This window comes from Triticum aestivum, chromosome 3D, assembly GCF_018294505.1.
Source record: "Triticum aestivum cultivar Chinese Spring chromosome 3D, IWGSC CS RefSeq v2.1, whole genome shotgun sequence".
In the NCBI taxonomy this organism is placed as follows: domain Eukaryota; kingdom Viridiplantae; phylum Streptophyta; class Magnoliopsida; order Poales; family Poaceae; genus Triticum; species Triticum aestivum.
In genome coordinates, this window is record NC_057802.1 from 431,336,490 (window position 1) to 431,352,527 (window position 16,038).

The following is a 16,038-nucleotide window of genomic DNA, read 5'->3' on the forward strand; positions in this document are numbered from 1 at the left end:
GTAGCGCGTGGAGTCCCTTTTTGCGGTACGCCACACCCTTCCTGATGAACCGGACCCCCGTTTCGACCGTATTGCTCCAACACAAGCCCGTTTCCTCCGTTTTGCGGTACGCCACACCCCTCCCGATCAGCAGGACCCTGTTTCGACCGTAGGAGGTCGAAGAGAAGTCCGTTTCCTCCGTTTTGCGGTATGCCACACCCCTCCCGGTGAACATGATCCCGTTTCGACTTTAGGCGGTCGAACACAAGGCCCTTTCCTCTGTTTTGCGGTACGCCATGCCTCGTTTTGGCTGTTTCGTTCTAGTCGGTTGGCTCCCGATGAACATGAAGCATTCCGTTACCTCCCGATGAACACGATGACACGGTTTCTCCATTCCGACCTAGCCGGTTAGCTGCCGATGAACAGGACGCTGTCACTGTCTCTCCATGTACACGAGCCCTGGACGTATGTATGCACGAGTAGGCGTTCGAGACCCCGCCCGTATGTACATACGTGGCCGTATTTACTTTTTTGCATCCTGGATGTACGTACGTGTACATGCTACGTCCGCGCCTCTACTATGACACGTGCCCTTCCTTACTCGGCCACGGTTCATCGTTGCAGCCTACAGACAGACCGATCGACCAGTATGTATGTACACGTTCGCGACCAGAATGACAACGCTACGTATGCTTCGACTAGGTGGGTCCCGACTGTCAGGGAGGATAAGGAGGCACATCCATGCATGTGAAGATGTAGCTGGTGGGTCCCAGCAGTCAGGGGGGAACGTTTTTTCATGAAATACGATGGCCCGTCCGGTGGATCCCTGCTGTGAGGTGGAGGAATCATTATTTTAGGCGTAATAAGGAGGCAATTTCCTTGCTGCGACCATGGACCCAGCTGTCAGGCAATTGATACGTCTCCAATGTATCTATAATTTTTGATTCTTCCATGCTGTTATATTATCATTCTTGGATGTTTTATAATCATTTAATAGTCATTTTATATCATTTTTTGGTGCTAACCTATTGACATACTGCCAAGGGCCAGTTGCTATTTTTTGCATGTTTTTTACATCGCAGGAAATCAATACCAAGCGGAGTCCAAACGCAGCGAAACTTTTTGTGGATTTTTTATGGACCAGAAGACATCCACTGGGCCAAAGAAGCACCTGGGGGCTGCTCCGAGGGGACCACAACCCACCAGGGCGCGCCTGGAGGCCCAAGCACGTCCTGGTGGGTTGTGCCCACCTCGGGTCCCCCCCGGCCGCCTCTTTACTCTACAAATACCCCAATGTCGACAAAAATCAATTCCAGCTGGCGCAAGTTCCAGAACCACCAGATCCAATCTAGACACCGTCATAGAGGGGTTCATCATGTCCATTGGTGCCTCTCCGATGATGCGTGAGTAGTTCTTGGTAGACCTACGGGTCCGTAGTTAGTAGCTAGATGGCTTTCTCTCTCTCGTTTGATTCTCAATACAATGGTCTCTTGGAGATCCATATGATGTAACTCTTTTTACGGTGTGTTTGTTGGGATCAGATGAACTTTGAGTTTATGATCAGATCTATCTTTTTATCCATGAAAGTTATTTGAGTCTTCTTTGATCTCTTATATGCATGATTACTTATAGCCTCGTATTTCTTCTCCGATATTTGGGTTTTGTTTGGCCGACTTGATCTATTTATCTTGCAATGGGAGGAGGTGCTTTGTGATGGGTTCGATCATATGGTGCTTGATCCCAATGACAGAAGGGGAACCGACACGTATGTATCGTTGCTATTAAGGATAACAAGATGGGGTCTATTTCTACATAAATAGATCTTGTCAACATCATGTCATCGTCCTTATTGCATTACTCCATTTTTCCATGAACTTAATACACTAGATGCATGTTGGATAGCAGTCGATGTGTGGAGTAATAGTAGTAGATGCAGGCTGGAGTCGGTCTACTAATCTTGGACATGATGCCTATATAATGATCATTGCCTGGATATCGTCATGATTATTTGAAGTTCTATCAATTGCTCAACAGTAATTTGTTCACCCACCGTTTGCTATTTTTCTCGAGAGAAGCCACTAGTGAAACCTACGGCCCCCGGGTCTCTTCTTTAATACATTTGCCTTTGCGATCTATTTTCCTTTGCTTATATTTTCAGATCTATTACACCAAAAATATAAAAATACCTTGCTGCACTTTATTTTATTTGGCGTTTGATCTATCAATATTTACAACTCTCTCACGTCCGTTTGCCTATTTCTGGCACCGTTGCCCGAAAGGGATTGACAACCCGTTTAACACGTCGGGTTACGAGTATTTGTTATTTGTGTGCAGGTGCTGTTCACGTAGTGTTGCGTGGTTCTCCTACCGGTTCGATAACTTTGGTCTCATCACTGAGGGAAATACCTACCGTTGTTGTGCTGCATCATCCCTTCCTCTTTGGGGAAATACCGATGTAGTTCAAGCCAACATCAAAAGGAATTTCTGGCGCCGTTGCCAGGGAGAGATCATCAACATCTACCAGGTTCCTAATCACAAATCTCATCTCCTTGCAATTTACATTATTTTCCATTTGCCTCTCGTTTTTATCTCCCCCACTTCACAAAAATTTCCGTTTTATTCGCCCTCTTTTTTGTTCGCCTTTTTCTCGTTTGATCTCTTGTTTGCTATCTTTGCTTGTGTTGCCATGTGTCTTCTATTTGCTTGCATCTTCGCTTGCTAAAAATCTATTGATATGGATCCTCATCCACTTACTAAAAGATCCAATTATGATGAACCAATTGCTAGTGATTTGATTGCACTAGATTATCTTTATGAAGTTTTGTTTGAGATTCGTGAATCTGAAAATTGTGATGAAGAAATTTATGAAGTTATTCATGATAGCTCCTTGAATGAAAAGCATGATTGCAATGATTTTACTATAAATTCTATTAATGTCAATTGTGCTAATAATATGCAAAACCCCAAGCTTGGGGATGCTAATTTTTCTATGTCCACTACTTGTTGCAATGATCATGATTGGGGTGATTCTTCTTATGATCTTGAAAATTTATTTAAGCCTCATGATGAATATGTTTGCAATAATATTTAAAGTGGGTTTGGAGGAGCGTCAACTTTAGGTAAAAGTAATCCCACTATTTTGGAAGAGTGTCAACTTTGCATGCATGTGGATCATGAAGAGAATACTTCATGTGATAGTTATATTGTTGAATTTGCTTATGATCCTACATGTAATTATTGTGAGAGAGGAAAATATGGTTGTAGAAATTTTCATTTTACTAAATTACCTCTCGTTATGTTGAGATCGTCAATGTTTTATTCCTCCTCTTCGCATATGTTATATGTTTCTTGTCTTGATAATTTTTTTGCTTATAAAATGCCTATGCATAGGAAGTATGTTAGAATTAAATGTGTTTTTCACATGTTACATGATGCTCTCTTCGTGTTTCAATTACTATCTTTCATGTGAGCATAAATAAAATCTTATGCCTAGCTAGGGGCATAAAACGATAGCGCTTGTTGGGAGGCAACCCAATGAATAAAATATATTTTTGTCTTTTCCTTTCTGTTTTTGAGTGTTTGCACAATTATGCTACGGTTATGATTGTGTTTTTCGTGTTTTAATTAGTTTTTGTGCCAAGCAAAGCCTTTGGGATCATGTTGGGTGATAGTTGCTTTGATCTTGTTGAAAAACAGAAACTTTTGCGTCAAGAAAAATAATTTTTAATCACAGAAGCGACGAAAATTTCAGAATTTTTTACACAAGAATTATATACAAATTGCTCACGTTGTCCTAATTTTTCAGAATTTTTGGAGTAACAGAAGTATTCGAACTATTCAGATTGCTACAGACTGTTCTGTTTTTGACAGATTCTGTTTTCTTTGCGTTGTGTGCTTGTTTTGATGATTCTATGGTTTTCTTTGAAGAGTTTTTGCCATAGAAAAGTTGGAATACAGTAGATATAATGCAAGAATAAAATATGAATGGGTTGCAATAGTACTTATAGTAGTGATTTGTTTTCTTATACTAACGGATCTCACGGAGGTTTTGTTGAGTTTTGTGTGATTGATGTTTTGAAGTTTTGGGTGATGTTACGATGGATGAAGGAATAAGGAGTAAGAAGAGCCTAAGCTTGGGGATTCCCATGGCATCCCAAGCTATTATCCAAAGAGAAGCAAGCAACTAAGCTTGGGGATGCCCCGAGTGGCATCCCCTCTTTCTTCTAACGACCATCGGTATTTTACTCGAAGCTATATTGTTATTCGTCACATACTATGAGTTTTTGCTTGGAGCATCTTGTATGATATGAGTCTTTGCTTGTTTTGCTTTTTGTTTTTAGTCTTAATTCCTTCCTGGACACACCTATTTGAGAGAGCCAAAATTATGCCATGACTTCTTAGAATTGCTCTGTATGCTTCACTTAAATCTTTATGAGCTATGGAATTGCTCTAGTGCTTCACTTATATCTTTTTTAGCACGGTGTGCTTTAGTATTTTTGAAGAAATTCTCTCTTGCTTCAATTAAATTAATTTGAGAGAAAGAAATATTATGCTCATGATCTTCACTTATATTTGTTTGAGCTTATGAAAAGCAACTCCTGAAAATTAGTTCCAAAATGATAGATATCCAAGAAGGATATAATAAAAACTTTGATGAAGATCATTGGACAAAATAAACTTGATTCCTTGTAATAGTTTTGAGATATGATGATGTGATATGTGAGTCATGTTGATGATTAATTGTGCTTTAGTAAGAGTATTGGTGTTAAGATTTGTGATTCCCTATGCAAGCACGAAAGTCAATAGTCATGCAATGAAATTATATCCCACTTGTGGTGCATTATTCGGTGTTAATTATGCTTAATGCTCGCTTATGAGATTATTTGTTTCTTTGTTGGTCGCTTCTCAATCTTTTGCTAGCCTTCATTTTGCTCTAAGTATGATCACTATTTGTGCATCCAAAAACCTTAAAACCAGTTTTTCCACATGAGTCCACTATATCTACCTATATGCGGTATTCTTTTGCCGTTCTTAGCAAATTTGTATGTGCCATCTCTAATTTTCAAAATAAATTTCTCTTTTGTGTGCTCGTACCGCTCGCGAGGCGGTGAGGGGTGACCGATATTTTCAATGCTAGATGTGTTATTCTCACGATGAGTCTGTATTCACTTGTCATTGCACGAGAGTAAGGCAAAGGTATTAGGGATGCCCAGTCCTAAAATAAAAAATAAATTTACTTTATGTTGTCAAATAATAAATTCCTTGGAAAGTGTTGGTATGGAGGGCACCCATGGATACGGTTAGCCATGGAAAGTGAAAGTATGGTGGAAAAAGGAATAAACTTTATTTTCTGTTTGGGAACCACCTATGATATATCTAGCATGGAAAGTGTGGGGAACTCTAAGTCATTTTCGTTGGTGCGAAAAGTATGACTCCCAAAATGTTTTTATCTCTAAGTTTTTCGCTTTGAGCTCCGGTACCTCTACAAATCCCTACTTCCCTCCGTGTAGGGCCTTTCTTTTACTTTATGCAATTTTTATTTTTAATTTGAGTCTCCATCTTCTCTTACAAAGCACCAACTAGGAGGCACTATGATCGTACTTGAGCATTGGGTGTAGCTAATATGCAATTGTGTTTGATGAATGGATCAATGTTTGAGCATGATGGGCTAGGGATAACTTATTGTAGCGTTGATATTTTGAAAGACATGGTTACTTATTGATATGCTTGAGTATTTAAGTCTCATGCCAAAACTAGACTATTGCTTTGAACCATATAAAAGTCCAAAGGTCCATGCTATAAAGAAAATAATATGAGATGACATGTTAGGCAGCATTCCACATCAAATTCTATTTTTATCATTTACCAACTCGAGGACGAGCAGGAATTAAGCTTGGGGATGCTGATACGTCTCCAACGTATCTATAATTTTCGATTGTTCCATGTTGTTATATTATCATTCTTGGATGTTTTATAATCATTTTATAGTCATTTTATATCATTTTTTGGTACTAACCTATTGACATAGTGCCAAGTGCCAGTTGATGTTTTTGCATGTTTTTTACACTGCAGAAAATCAATACCAAACGGAGTCCAAACACAGCGAAACTTTTTGTGGATTTTTTTATGGACCAGAACACATCCAGTGGGCCAAAGAAGACCTGGGGCTGCTCCGAGGGGAGCACAACCCACTAGGGCACGCCTGGAGGCCCAGGCGCGTCCTGGTGGGTTGTGCCCACCTCGGGTGCCCCCCCGGACCGCCTATTTACTCTATAAATAGCCCAATAATCCAGAAACCCTAGGGGAGTCGACGAAAATCAATTCCAGCCGCCGCAAGTTCCAGAACCACCAGATCCAATCTAGACACCGTCATGGAGGGGTTCGTGATGTCCATTGGTGCCTCTCCGATGATGCGTGAGTAGTTCTTTGTAGACCTACGTGTCCGTAGTTAGTAGCTAGATGGCTTCCTCTCTATCGTTTAATTGTCAATGCAATGGTCTCTTGGAGATCCATATGATGTAACTCTTTTTGCGGTGTATTTGTTAGGATCGGATGAACATTGAGTTTATGATCAGATCTATCTTTTTATCCATGAATGTCATTTGAGTCTTCTTTGATCTCTTATATGCATGATTACTCATAGCCTCGTATTTCCTCTCCGATATTTGGGTTTTGTTTGGCCAACTTGATCTATTTATCTTGCAATGGGAAGAGGTGCTTTGTGATGGGTTCGATCTTACGGTGCTTGATCCCAGTGACAGAAGGAGAACCGACACGTATGTATCATTGCTATTAAGGATAACAAGATGGTGTCTATTTCTACATAAATAGATCTTGTCTACATCATGTCATCATTCTTATTGCATTAATCTGTTTTTCCATGAACTTAATACACTAGATGCATGTTGAATAGCGGTCGATGTGTGGAGTAATAGTAGTAGATGCAGGCAGGAGTGGGTCTACTAATCTTGGACGTGATGCCTATATAATGATCATTGCCTGGATATCGTCATGATTATTTGAAGTTCTATCAATTGCCCAACAGTAATTTGTTCACCTACCGTTTGCTATTTTTCTCTAGAGAAGCCACTAGTGAAACTTACGGCCCCCGGGTCTCTTCTTTAATATATTTGCCTTCGCGATCTATTTTCCTTTGCTTTTATTTTCAGATCTAGTAAGCCAAAAATACAAAAATACCTTGTTGCACTTTATTTTATTTGGCGTTCGATGTATCAATATTTACAACCACTACTGCAGGTTGCTGCTAACGCGACCCTACAATCAGAGACCCTTCGACAAAACTGTGTGCGATGCATTAATCGCAAACGGTGGTGTAAAAAACCGTCAAAAAAGGTGCAAAACGTTTGCGATGGAGGATGCATCAAACACAGTTCAGATTTAAGTTGCGTGTGCGTTGCTGGGCATACGGTTCAGTTCTATTAACTGTTTGCGATGTGGCAGAACAAAAGAAACAGGCATCCAGATGAAGGCGTGTGCGATATACTGCTTACGGTTCACTCGGATGAACTGTTTGTGATTAGGCAACACAAAAGAAATGGTCAGCCAGATGAAGGTGTGTGTGATATACGGCATGCGGTTCACTCGGATGAACTGTTTGCGTTGAGACAAGAGAACAGAAATGGTTCAATATATCAAGATGTGTGTGATACGCGGCAAACAGGTCTGTAATTAGAAATGTGTGCGAAGACCGATAATAACACAAACGATTGCTTCTAATAAGACGTATGTGACATGCTCTATCTACACAACATCTATTGGCCATAAGGATGCGAAGAGGCATCCTATATCAGCAAGGACTAGCTATTCCATCAGTAGCTCATCTAAGAGAACTCTCAAGTTAAGTGTGCTCAGGCTGGAGCAGCCATCATATGGGTGACAGGATGGGAAGTTGTCTTGATGTTAAATTAACTGATGGGATGGGTCATCCTGGTCAAATTAAATTACCTTTGACCTGGATGATCCATCCCATGAGTTAATTTAACCTCAAGGTCCTTGTTTTTATTTTTTATTTTTAACAGATGTTAAAGAAGGTCTACCGCATTATTTTTTGACAATGTGTGATACGTGGCATACAATTGATCCATCCGACCTGTTTGTGATGGAATAAGCCGTGTGTGTTGTGGGCAAACTCTTGCTAGTATTCAACCATTTGCGATTGATGAATTCATCACCGACAGGTTCCCTAGGGTGATCCGTGTTCATCTGATCATCATCTACTTCTTGTGCTAGCTCGATGTTCCTTCTATGCTAAGTTTCCATTAATTGATGGCGTTTTATGAACACGCCACCATTTCCGCCATTTCCTCACATGTTTCCCACCACCCAGCGATATTGCGTATAAACCTAGGCGGCGTGCGATGCACGGAGGCGACAAGCGCAACCTGTAGCACATCCACCTTTTCCAAGCATGCCAACCAACCAAAGCGCCGCCTCTTCCATCAACCTCGTTGACGAGGAAAACGAGCAAGTGCCACGGCCCGTCGAGGCCGAGGCGCTCCCCGGCAACGCGATGGACGACGCCGTGATGCGCGTCATCGCCAGGGTTGAGCAGACCTTTGGCGCATGGCGCTTGAGCGCCGCGGATCAAGATAGGCATGCGAGCGCCGACAGGCTGTAGCTCACCGCACAACATGATCGATGGCGTGCCGCAGAGCAAGCTACGCACATCCGCGCTGATAGGCTGCGGCTCGCCGCACGGCGAGACCTTTGGAGCGCCGCAGAGTGAGAGGCGCGGCGCGCCGCACAGCAAGAGCGGATCCATCGGCGCTTGCCTGTTGTCGACATGGCGTCGCAGCTGGGTACACGTCCCGTCAGTACCCCCATTCCTCGCCAGGAGTGGGCAGAGGCCCTCAGCTCCGTACTTGCACCAGAGGCCAGCCGCGACTTGCACCGGACGCCCACTGCGCCGTTCGCATGGGTGGCGCCGTTCGCCTAGTCCGCAGCCTGCTAGATGCCAACGCGCTGGTCCGTAGGCTCGACCGCCTCCTTGGCCAAGGTGTCCACCTGGGCGCAGTAGAGGAACATGGCCGTCGCCTCCTTGAGCTGGTGATCTCCGATGAAATAGCCAACTTGGAGCTCGAGATCGCGGTCCAGATGTACTGCGAGCGTGTCGACCGCTTAGACGAACGCCTGCACGAGTTCAGGCAGAGCCAAGAGCTACCGTAGGCAAGGGCTGCTGGTCATGGTCTCATGGACGCGTTTTATTTTGTTGAGTCGTTTCGACGTGGATAGCTATGTATTCACAACAATCATAGTATTGCTCTGTTTATTCCACTATTTCAATGTGTGTACTCTGTTTTCCGTTCTTATATGTTCTGTTTAAATGTGTGTATATACGCTTTCCATTCTGTATATGTAGATGATAATAGCTAGATTCAAATTAGTATACAAAAACAGATAGAAAATGGAATTCATAATATATATATATATTAATTGTTCATTAGTTCATCATAGAATATATATATATATATATATATATATATATATATAATATCATCACATATACGTGATGATACTTAACTACTAGGTACAATGCATAAAATTGAAAATGAACAATACTAAAACTAATAATCCCTCCTAGGGCCAGTATTCCGGCAGCCCCTCGCCAGCAGCTCCCTGGTGCGCGGCGTCTTCCCAGCGCGGAGGAAGTACTCCGCCTCCTCCGCCTCGCAGCGCTTGACGTACCGATCTGCCTCTTGCTGGCGGACGCGCGGGAACGATCTTGCCATTTCGTTGGGCGCCCACCGGAGCTCCTCGTCGTTGGCACACTGGAGCGTATCGGCCCACCTCCATGCAGCGACGAGGCGCCCAGCGCCTATGACCTTCCTCGCGAAGTACCCGTCTTCGTACACTTCCTCGGCACGACGGCGCGCCCGCCCCCAAAGCTCTGCCACCTCCTTTTTCCAGGCGGCATCACGGGCTTCACAGGCCGCCTGGTACCTGGCTTCCTCCTCCGCCATCTCCTTCTTGAACGCCACTTGCCTGGCTTTCTCAGCCGGCGGCAGCGACTTCTACAGACAAAGATTGTACTGGCCCCAAAACCAATCCAAAGTTGGGGGGTCCAGCGCAACCTCGTCCGGCGGCGCGTAGGGGTCCTCTTCATTGCTATTCGAGTGAGCGTCCTCGGGGGGCGGCGCCTCCTCGTCGGCGCGTGGGCAGACCGGCGGCGCCATGGCAGATATTTGAGAAAGAGAGAGAGAGGGCGAGCGAGGGGAGCATGTAGATGAGAATGCAGGCGGGACAACGTGAGCAAGGTAGTATTTATTGGCGGCCGGAATCTAGATCGACGGGGACAGTACACACGCCGGTCGCCGGAATTTACGAGTACTATAGTTTGAATTACACACAATTCCCGCAGCAAAATCCGTGTGTGAACCTAATAGCTGACGGTTTCCAATACAGAACCGTGTTTGATTAATGATCCCCGCCACTCACCTACCAAACCTCGAGCCACGAGATATAGTGCCAATCGTGTGGGGGCTGGTTGTCTTGCCAGATCTTTACATGTTCTTTTTTGAACACCAGATAGTTACATCATCTGATGATTTTTTAACTCGCACACAAGTACACAAAAATATGATTTTTCAGACCGTTATGGTTAGGCGTTGCATGTAGATGTAGTTCAAATTTGAATTATGGTCATTAAATGGATATAAAATCACTTAAATGTCTTTAAAAGGTCAAATGACCCCTGATTTTTTCCAGATTTTCACATGACAGTTGTATTAGTGCATGTTAAACTTACAAAAAAATTGAAGGCCGTAAGAGGAAGCTATCTCCCGTTTGTCATCAAACATGCATTGTTCCCTCTCGGAACCACGAACCTTCTAGTGAGTTGCTCCGGTTTGTGAGGGGTGTATGTCCAAACTTTCGTCAAACAGGCCAATTTTTTTACCACATCATCTTGGTGGCATGACATTAAATCAAGCAAGGTTTCATGTTTTTCGGATCATTTTTTAATTTTTTGGAATTAAAATGCCATGGCACTCCATGCACGTGCCCATGCCGTGAGACCAATATGTTTGAAAATTCCTTCTAATTTACTGCACATGGAATTAACTCGCACACAAGTACACAAATATGATTTTTTTTAAACCGTTATGGTTAGGCGTTGCATGTACATTTACTTCAAATTTCAATTACGGTCACTAAATGGCTAGAAAATCACTTAAATATCTTTAAAAGGTCAAATGACCGCTAGAATTTTCCAAATTTTCACAGTACATTTGTAGTAGTACACGTTAAACGTAGAATAAATTTTGAAGGCCGTAAGAGCAAGCTATCTCCTGTTCATCATCAAACATGCATTGTTCCCTCTCGGAACCACGAGCCTTCTTGTGAGTTGCTCCGGTTTGTGAGGGGTGTGTGTCCAAACTTTCGCCACACATGCCAATTTTTTACCACATCATCTTGGTGGCATGACATTACATGAAGCAAGGCTTCATGTTTTTCTGATCATTTTTTAATTTTTTGGAATTAAAATGACATGGCACTCCATGCATACGTATGCATGTGTCCATGTCGTGAGACCAATATGTTTGAAAATTCCTTCTAAGTTACTGCACATGGAATTAACTCACACATAAGTACACAAATATGATTTTTCAAAGCGTTATGGTTAGGCGTTGCATGTAGATGTAGTTCAAATTTGACTTACGGTCATTAAATGGCGAGAAAACCACTTAAATGTCTTTAAAAGGTCAAATGACCCCTAGAATTTTCCAAAATTTCACATTACAGTTGTAGAAGTGCACGTTAGACGTAGAAAAAAAATTGAAGGCCATAAGAGGAAGCTATCTCCCGTTCGTCATCAAACATGCATTGTTCCCTCTCGGAACCACAAGCCTTCTAGTGAGTTGCTCCGTTTTGTGAGGGGGGTGTGTCCAAACTTTCATCAAACATGCCAATTTTTTACCACATCATCTTGGTGGCATGACATTACATCAAGCAAGGTTTCATGTGTTTATGATATTTTTTAAATTTTTTGGAATTAAAATGCCATGTCACTCCATGCATACATATGCATGTGTCCATGTCGTGAGACCAATATGTTTGAAAATTCCTTCTAATTTACTGCATATGGAATTAACTCGCACACAAGTACACAAATACGATTTTTCAAAGCGTTATGGTTAGGCGTTGCATGTAGATGTAGTTCAAATTTGAATTACGGTCATTAAATGGCTAGAAAATCACTTAAATGTCTTTAAAAGGTCAAATGACCCCTAGAATTTTCTAAAATTTCACATTAGAGTTGTAGTAGTGCACGTTAGACGTAGAAAAAAATTGAAGGCCGTAAGAGGAAGCTATCTCCCGTTCATCATCAAACATGCATCGTGCCCTCTTGGATGTTGGGGAACGTAGTAATTTCAAAAAATTTCCTACGCACACGCAAGATCATGGTGATGCATAGCAATGAGAGGGGAGAGTGTTGTCCACGTACCCTCGTAGACTGAAAGCGGAAGTGTTAGCACAACGCGGTTGATGTAGTCGTACGTCTTCACGATCCGACCGATCCAAGTACCGAACATACGGCACCTCCGAGTTCAGCACACGTTCAGCTCGATGACGTCCCGCGAACTCCGATCCAGCAAAGCTTCACGGGAGATTTCTGTCAGCACGACGGCGTGATGACGGTGATGATGTTGCTACCGACGCAGGGCTTCGCCTAAGCACCACTACGATATGACCGAGGTGGAATATGGTGGAGCGGGCACTGCACACGGATGGGAGAGATCAACAGATCAACTTGTGTGTCTAGAGGTGCCCCCTGCCCCGTATATAAAGGAGCAAGGGGGGAGAGGCGGCCGGCCAAGGAGGGCGCGCCAAGGGGGGAGTCCTACTCCCACCAGGAGTAGGACTCCTCCTTTCCTTGTTGGAGTAGGAGAAGGGAAGGAAGGGAGAGAGGAGGAGAAGGAAAAAGGGGGGGCGCCGCCCCCCTCCTTGTCCAATTCGGACTAGAGGGGGAGGGGGCACGCGGCTTCCCTGGCCGCCCCTCCTCTTCTCCCACTAAGGCCCATTAGGCCCAATATACTCCCCGGGGGGTTCCGGTAACCCCCCGGTACTCCGATAAATGTCCGAAACCTCCCGAAACACTTCCGGTGTCCGAACATAGTCATCCAATATATCGATCTTTACGTCTCAACCATTTCGAGACTCCTCGTGATGTCCGTGATCATATCTGGGACTCCGAACTACCTTCGGTACATCAAAACACAAAAACTCATAATACCGATCGTCACCGAACTTTAAGCGTGCGGACCCTACGGGTTCGAGAACTATGTAGTCATGACCGAGACACGTCTCCGGTCAATAACCAATAGCGGAACCTGGATGCTCATATTGGCTCCCACATATTCTACGAAGATATTTATCGGTCAAACCGCATAACAACATACTTTGTTCCCTTTGTCATTGGTATGTTACTTGCCCGAGATTCGATCGTCGGTATCTCAATACCTAGCTCAATCTTGTTACCGGCAAGTCTCTTTACTCGTTACGTAATGCATCATCCCGCAACTAACTCATTAGTCACATTGCTTGCAAGGCTTATAGTGATGTGCATTACCGAGAGGGCCCAGAGATACCTCTCCGACAATCAGAGTGACAAATCCTAATCTCGAAATACGCCAACTCAACAAGTACCTTCGGAGACACTTGTAGAGCACATTTATGATCACCCAGTTACGTTGTGACGTTTGGTAGCACACAAAGTGTTCCTCCGGTAAACGGGAGTTGCATAATCTCATAGTCTTAGGAACATGTATAAGTCATGAAGAAAGCAATAGCAACATACTAAATGACCAAGTGCTAAGCTAACGGAATGGGTCAAGTCAATCACATCATTCTCCTAATGATGTGATCCCGTTAATCAAATGACAACTCATGTCTATGGTTAGGAAACATAACCATCTTTAATTAACGAGCTAGTCAAGTAGAGGCATACTAGTGACACTCTGTTTGTCTATGTATTCACACATGTACTAAGTTTCCGGTTAATACAATTCTAGCATGAATAATAAACATTTATCATGATATGAGGAAATAAACAATAACTTTATTATTGCCTCTAGGGCATATTTCCTTCAGTCTCCCACTTGCACTAGAGTCAATAATCTAGATCACATCGCCATGTGATTTAACATCAATAGTTCACATCACCATGTGATTAACACCCATAGTTCACTTTATCATGTGACCAACACCCGAAGGGTTTACTAGAGTCAATAATCTAGTTCACATCGCTATGTGATTAACACCCAAAGAGTACTAAGGTGTGATCATGTTTTGCTTGTGAGAGAAGTTTAGTCAACGGGTCTGCCATATTCAGATCCGTATGTATTTTGCAAATTTCTATGTCAACAATGCTCTACACGGAGCTACTCTAGCTAATTGCTCCCACTTTCAATATGTATCTAGATCAAGACTTAGAGTCATCCAGATCGGTGTCAAAGCTTGTATCGACGTAACTCTTTACGACGAACCTTTTGTCACCTCCATAATCGAGAAACATATCCTTATTCCGCTAAGGATAATTTTGACCGCTGTCCAATGATTGTACTCCCTTGCCAAACTCAGTGTAGGGTATACAATAGATCTGGTACACAGCATGGCATACTTTATAGAACCTATGGCTAAGGCATAGGGAATGACTTTCATTCTCTTTCTATCTTCTGCTGTGGTCGGGCTTTGAGTCTTACTCAATTTCACACCTTGTAACATAGGCAAGAACTCTTTCTTTGACTGTTCCATTTTGAACTACTTCAAAAAACTTGTCAAGGTATGTACTCATTGAAAAAACTTATCAAGCGTCTTGATCTATCTCTATAGATCTTGATGCTCAATATGTAAGCAGCTTCACCGAGGTCTTTCTTTGAAAAACTCCTTTCAAACACTCCTTTATGCGAATCTTACTCTGGTTGACCTATGAGGTTCGGTAGTAACTTGATCTGAAGTTACATGATCATCATCATTAGCTTCCTCACTAATTGGTGTAGGAGTCACAGGAACAGATTTCTGTGATGAACTACTTTCCAATAAGGGAGCAGGTACAGTTACCTCATCAAGTTCTACTTTCCTCCCACTCACTTCTTTCGAGAGAAACTCCTTCTCTAGAAAGGATCCATTCTGAGCAAAAAAATGTCTTACTTTCGGATCTGTGATAGAAGGTGTACCCAACAGTCTCCTTTGGGTATCCTATGAAGACACATTTCTCCGATTTGGGTTCGAGCTCATCAGGTTGAAGCTTTTTCACATAAGCATCGCAACCTCAAACTTTAAGAAACGACAACTTGGGTTTCTTGCCAAACCACAGTTCATAAGGTGTCGTCTCAACGGATTTAGATGGTGCCCTATTTAACGTGAATGCAGCTGTCTCTAATGCATAACCCCAAAACGATAGTGGTAAATCAGAAGAGACATCATAGATTGCACCATATCCAGTAAAATACGATTACGACGTTCGGACACACCATTACGCTGTGGTGTTCCGGGTGGCATGAGTTGTGAAACTATTCCGCATTGTTTCAAATGAAGACCAAACTCGTAACTCAAATATTCTCCTCCACGATCAGATCGTAGAAACTTTATTTTCTTGTTACGATGATTTTCCACTTCACTCTGAAATTCTTTGAACTTTTCAAATGTTTCAGACTTATGTTTCATCAAGTAGATATACCGATATCTTCTCAAATCATTTGTGAAGGTGAGAAAATAACAATATCCGCCGCGAGCCTCAACATTCATCGGACCACATACATCAGTATGTATGTTTTCCATCAAATCTGTTGCTCGCTCCATTGTTCCGGAGAACGGAGTCTTAGTCATCTTGCCCATAAGGCATGGTTCGCAAGCATCAAGTGATTCATAATCAAGTGATTCCAAAATCCCATCAGCATGGAGTTTCTTCATGCGCTTTACAGCAATATGACCTAAACGGCAGTGCCACAAATAAGTTGCACTATCATTATTAACTTTTCATCTTTTGGCTTCAATATTATGAATATGTGTATCACTACGATCGAGATCTAACAAACCATT